Here is a 6,632-nt window from a genome sequence, read left to right as displayed (position 1 = left end):
GTAAAAGAATGTGTATTCTGTATCCTTTGAAAGAAATGTTCTGTAATATATATTAGATCCATTTGGTCTGTAGTGTAGATTAAGTACAATGTTTATTTGTTGATTTTTTATCTGGAAGATCTGTCCAATGTTGAAAGTGAAGTTTGAAGTCTCCAGCTCTTATTGTATCAGGGCCTCTCTCTCTCTTTAGCTCTAATAATATTGGCTTTATATATCTGGGTGTTCCAGTGTTCAGTGGATATATATTTAAAATTATTATACCTTCTTGCTAAATTGACCCCTATATTAAATAGTGACCTTCTTTGTCTCTTCTTACAGTTTTAATCTTGAAATTCATTTTGTCTGATATAAGTATAGCAAATCTTGCTTCTTTTTGGCTTCTTTTGGCATGGAATATCTTTTTCTGTACCTTTATTTTCAGCTGACATCTGTCATTATTGGTGAAGTGAACTTCTTGTAGGCAACAAGTCATTGGGCCTTGTTTGTTTATCCATTCAGCCATTCTGTCTTGTTTGGAGAGGTCAGTCCATTTACGCTCAATGTTATTGTTAGTATATAAGGATGTAATCTTTCCATTTTATTATTTTGTTGTTTTGTGTTTTCTCTTCCTTTTTTCTTACCTTCCTGTCTTCCTTTATTGAAGATGATTTCCTCTGATGATATGATTTAGTTTCTTGCTTTTTATTTTTTGTGTATTCATTGCATATTTTTTGGTTTGAGGTTACAATGAGGCTTACAAATACTGTCTTATAACCCATTATTTTAACCTAATAACAACTTTACACTTTTTTCATAAACAAATAAAAAAGCAAATAAAATTCTATGCCTTAACTTCATCATGCCATTTTAAAATTTTGTTGATTCTATTTACATTGTATTATATTATCTATGTCTTAAAAGTTGTTGTAGTTTTTTTTAATCAGTTCATTGTTTAGTTTTTCTACTTAGAATAAGAGTAGTTTACACACCACAGTTACAGTGTTATGATATTGTGTGGTTTTCTGTGTACTTACTATTACTAGTGAGTTTTGTACCTTTGGATGATTACTTATTGCTCGTTAACATCATTTTCTTTTTAACTGAAGTACTAGCATTTCTTATAGTAAAGGCCTTGTATAGATGAAATCCCTCAGCTTTTGTTGGTCTAGGAAATTCTTTATCTCTCCTTCAAGTTTGAAGGATGTTTTCACTGGATATAATATTATGGATAAAAGTTTTTGTTTTGTTTTTTCTTTCAGCACTTTAAGTACGTCATGCCACTCTCTCCTGGCCTGTAAGGTTTCCACTGAAAAGTCTGCTGCCAGGTGTATTAGAGCTTTATTGTATGTTATTGGTTTCTTTTATCTTGCTGCTTTTCAGGCCCTTTCTTTATCCTTGATCTTTGGGAGTGTGATTATTAAATGCCTTGAGGTAATAGTCTTTTGGTTCAATCCACTTGGTGGTCTATAACCTTTTTATACTTGGATATTGATATCTTTCTCTAGGTTTGGAAAGTTCTCTGTTATTATCCCTTTGAATAAACTTTCTACTCCTATATCTTCTTCTACCTCCTCTTTAAGATCAATTAGTCTTCAGTTTGCCCTTTTGAGGCTGTTTTCCAGATCTTACAAGGATGCTTAATTGTTTTTCATTCTTTTTTCCTTTGTCTCCTCTGACTATGCTCAACGTCGACCCTGCTCCAAAGGTAGGAGAAAGCAATGCCAAGACATACAAATAAAAGAAGTTCAAAGAATACCTGGGAAATTCGTCACAAAAAATATAATTACCCAAGCATAGTCATCAGGTTATCAAAGGCAAGACAAAGGAAAGAAACCTAAGAGCTGTGAGGTAAAAGCATCAGGTAACCTATACAGAAAAACTAGTCAGATTAACAGCATATTTCTCAGCAGAAATCCTGATAGCCAGAAGGATCTAGGATCCCGTCTTTAGCTTCCCAAACAAAATAGTTGTCACCCAAGAATTCTGTATCCAGCAAAACTAAGCTTCAAAATTGAAGAAGAGCTATCTTTTTCAGACAGGCTGAGAGGATTTCCCACTACCAAGCCAGCACTACAAGAAATGCTAAAAGAAGTTCTAAATCTTGAAACAAAACCTCAAAATACACCAAAATAGAACCTCCTTAAAGCATAATTCTCACACCACCTATAAAACAGTAACACAATAAAAAAGGTATTCAGGGAAAAACTAGTAAAATGAGTAAAATAATGTCTGAAGGCCTAAATGCTCAACTTAAAAGACACAGAATGGACGAATGGAAAAACACCCAGCCACCATGTTTCTCCTGTCTTCAAGAGACTCACCTAACACATAAGGACTCATATAAACTTAAGGTAAAGGGGTAAAAAAGATTCCATGCAAATGGAAACCAAAAGCAATCAGGAATAGCTATTCTTATATCAGACAAAACAAACTTTAAAGCAACAACAATTAAAAAAAGAGAGGGACATTATATAATGATGAAAGGATCAGTCTAACAGAAAAAAATCAAAATCCTAAATATATATGTGCCTAACATGGGAGCTCCCAAATTTATAAAGCAGTTATTACTAGACATAATAAACGAGATAGACAGTAACACAGTAATAGTAGGGAAACTTCAATACTCCACTGACAGTACTAGACAGGTCATCAAGACAGAAAGTCAACAAAGAAACAATGGACTATACTCTAGAACAAATGAACTCAATGGATATTTACAGAACATTTTACCCCAGAATTGTGGAAATTCTTTTCATCAGCCCATGGAAAAGTCTCCAAGAAAGACCATATGATAGGCCACAAAACAAGTCTCAATAAATTTAAGGAAATCAAAATTATATCAAGTACCCTCTCAGACCACAGTGGAATGAAATTAGAATTTAACTTCAATAAGATCAAGATGGAAATTTAAACATTCTTCAAACTAAACGATAATAGTGACACAACCTATCAATACCTCTGGGACACAGCAAAAGCAGCACAAAGAAAAAAGGTTATTTGGCATTAAATGCCTACATCGAAAAGTCTAAAATAGCATAAATAGACAATCTAAGACCACATTTCAAGGAACTAGAGAAACAAAGACAAACCAAACCCAAACCCAGCAGAAGAAAAGAAACAACAAAGATCAGAGCAGAATTAAATGGAATGGAAACAAACAAAAAAATCCAAAAGATAAGTGAAACAAAAAGCCGATTTTTTTTTTTTTCAAATGTCAAAGGTCCCGTTTATTCCAGCAAACTGGAAAGAAAAAGTGTAAATAAAAAAAGAAACAGATCCATGCACTCAACTCCTGGGGTGGGGTGGGAGTGAGGGATGAGGAATGGGTGGGAAGCAAGGAGGGAGGGGCGGAAGGACAGAGAGAGTGAGAGAGGCAGAGAGAGGCAGAGACAGAGAAAGAACTGGAGAACCAGAGGCATAAAAAGAAAAAGACATCCATAAAAAGGCAGAAAGAAAGAAGTGTATTAAAAGCAGGGATCAATAAAGGAGAAGAGGGGAAATTGAGAAAATAGACAAATACACAGGCAGAGAACAAAAGCCCAGCAAAAAGGCAGGGAGAAAGGGCATGACAGAGACAGAGAGATCACCCTTGAGGGACACAGGCAGAATGAAAAGGGCCCCCAGCCCCCGGAGGCCCCCCAGGCAGCAGCTGATTCTTTGAAAAGGTAAACAAAATTGATAGACCATTAGCAGTATTAACCAGAAAAAAAAGAAAAGAGAAAATCCAAATAAGCTCCATGAGAAACAAGATGGGAAAAATTACAACTGCTACCACAGAAATGCAAAAGATCATTCAAGGCCACTATGAACACCTTTGCTCTTACAAAGTAGAAAATCTAGAGTAGACAGATAAATTCCTGAAATACAAACTCTGGAAAGACCAATAACAAGTAGCAAGAAAGAAAAGTAATTTAAAATTATCAGCAAATAATTCAGGAACAGATGGATGCACAGCTGAATTTTATCAGGCGTTCAAAGAATTGGTACTAATGTTACTAAAACTAACCCAAAAGACAGAGAAAGAAGGAATCCTCCCTAAATCACTCTATGAATCCATAATTACTCTAATACTCAAACCAGGAAATGACATAACAACAACAAAACTACAGACCAATATCACTGATGAACATTGATGCAAAAATCCTCAACCAAATACTAGCTAACCAAATCCAACAGCATATCAAAAAGATTATACATCATGATCAAGTGGGTTTCATACCAGGGATGCAGGGATAATTTTACATATGCCAGTCAACAAATGTGATACATCACATAAACAGAATTAAAAATAAAAATCACATGATCATCTCAATAGATGCCAAAAAAGCATTTTACAAAATCCAGCATCCCTTTATGATTAAAACTTTCAGCAAAATCAGCATAGGAGAAACATACCTTAAGGTAATAAAAGCCATCTATGACAAATCCATAGACAACATCACACCGAATGGCAAAAAGTTGAAAGTATTCCCCCTGAGACCTGGAACAAGACAGGGATGCCCACTTTTACCATTTCTATTCAACATCATACTGGAAGTCCTAGCCAGCACAATCAGTCAAGAGAAAGAAATAAAGGGCATCCAAATGAGTAAATGGGAAGTAAAACTGTTGCTCTTCACTGATGATATGACTGTACTCCTAGAAAACCCTAAAGACTAACTCAAAAAGCTCCTAGATCTAATAAATTCAGTAAAGTTTCATGATACAAAATTAATGTACACAAATCAGTAGCACTGCTATACACAGACAGCAATCAAGCTGAGAATCAAATCAAGAACTCAACACCCCTTTTACAATAGCTGCAAAAAATAAAATACTTAAAAATATACCTAAGCAAGGAGGTGAGAGATCTGTACAGGAAAACTACGGAACACTGCTTCAAGAAATCGTAGGTGACACAAACAAGTGGAAACATATCCCATGCTCATGGATGGGTGGAATCAATACTGTGAAAATGACCATACTGCCAAAAGCAATCTAAAATTTAATGCAATTCCCATCAAAATACCATTATCATTCTTCACGGAACTAGAAAAAAATCTTAAAATTTATATGAAACCGAAAAGAGCCTGTATAGACAAAGCAAGACTATGCAAAAAGAACAAATCTGGAGGAATCGAATTACTTGATGGCAAAGTATACTACAAGGCTATAATTACCAAAACAGCATGGTTCTGGTATAAAAATAGGCAGGTAGACCAATGAAACAGAAATAGAGAACCCCAAAATAAAGTCAAATACTTACACCCAACTGATTCTTGACAAGACAAATAAAAACATAAAGTGGGTAAATGACACACTATTCAACAAATGGTGCAGGAATAACTGGCAAGCCACATGTAGAAGAATGAAGCTGGATCCTAATCCCTCATCTTATATAAAAATAAACTAAATAATGATCAAAGACATAAATCTAAGACCTGAAACCATAAAATTCTAGAAGATAACGTCAGAAAATTCTTCTAGATATTGGGCTTAGGCAAAGAATTCATGACCAAGAACCTAAAAGCAAATGCAACAAAAACAAAGATTAATAGATTGGACTTAATTAAACTAAAAAGCTTCTGCACAGCAAAAGAAATCATTGGAAGGTTAAATAGACAACCCACAGAGTGGGATAGAATATTCACAAATCACATCTGACAAAGGACTAATATCCAGAACCTACAAGGAACCCAAACAAATCAGCTAGAAAATAATAATCCCATCAAAAAGTTGGCAAAGCACATGAATAGACAGTTCTCAAAAGAAGACATACAAATGGCCAACAAACATATGAAAAAATGCTCAAAATCCCTAATTATCAGGGAAATGCAAATCAAAACCAGAATGACATACTACCTTATTCCTGCAAGAATGGCCATAACTAAAAAAATTTAAAAATCAGATGTTGACATGGATGTGGTTAAAAGGTAACACTTTTACACTGATGTTGTGAATGTAAACTAGTACAACCACTATGGAAAATAGTATGGAGATTCTTTAAAGAATTAAAGTAGAACTACCGTTTGATCCAGCAATCCCACTATTGGAAAATAAGTCATTATATGAAAAAGACACTTGCACATGCGTGTTTATAGCAGCACAATTCACAACTGCAAAAATATGGAACCAGCTTAAATGCCCAACAACTAACAAGGGGATGAAGAAAATGTGATGTATACATAGATCATGGAATACTACTCAGCCATAAAAAGGAATGAAATAATGACATTTGCAGCAACCTGGATGGAGTTGGAGACCATAATTCTAAGTGAAGTAACTGAATAATGGAAAATCCAACATTGTATATTCTCATTTATAAGCAGGAGCTAGGCTATGAGGATGCAAAAATGTAAAAATAACATATTGAACTTTGGGGATTCAGGAAGAAGAGTGGGGGGTGGTGAGGAATAGAAGACTACACATATGGTACAGTGTATGCTGCTTGGGTAATGGGTGCACCAAAATCTCAGAAATCATCACTAAAGAACATAACCAAATGCCACCTGTTCCTTCAAAACTGCTGGAATATAAATAAAATACAATTCAAAAGGTACAAATATTTGATATAAATCACTGGGGAAGCCATCTTGATCAACGGTTTTTTGATAAATTTTTTTCCATTATGTTTTCCATTGTTATTGCTGATTGTGCTGGATTGTTTCTTGTGA

The sequence above is a fragment of the Rhinopithecus bieti genome, unplaced genomic scaffold (genome assembly GCF_001698545.2).
Source record: "Rhinopithecus bieti isolate Rb0 unplaced genomic scaffold, ASM169854v2 scaffold_10499, whole genome shotgun sequence".
Taxonomy (NCBI): domain Eukaryota; kingdom Metazoa; phylum Chordata; class Mammalia; order Primates; family Cercopithecidae; genus Rhinopithecus; species Rhinopithecus bieti.
Note: the sequence above shows the minus strand (reverse complement) of the source record.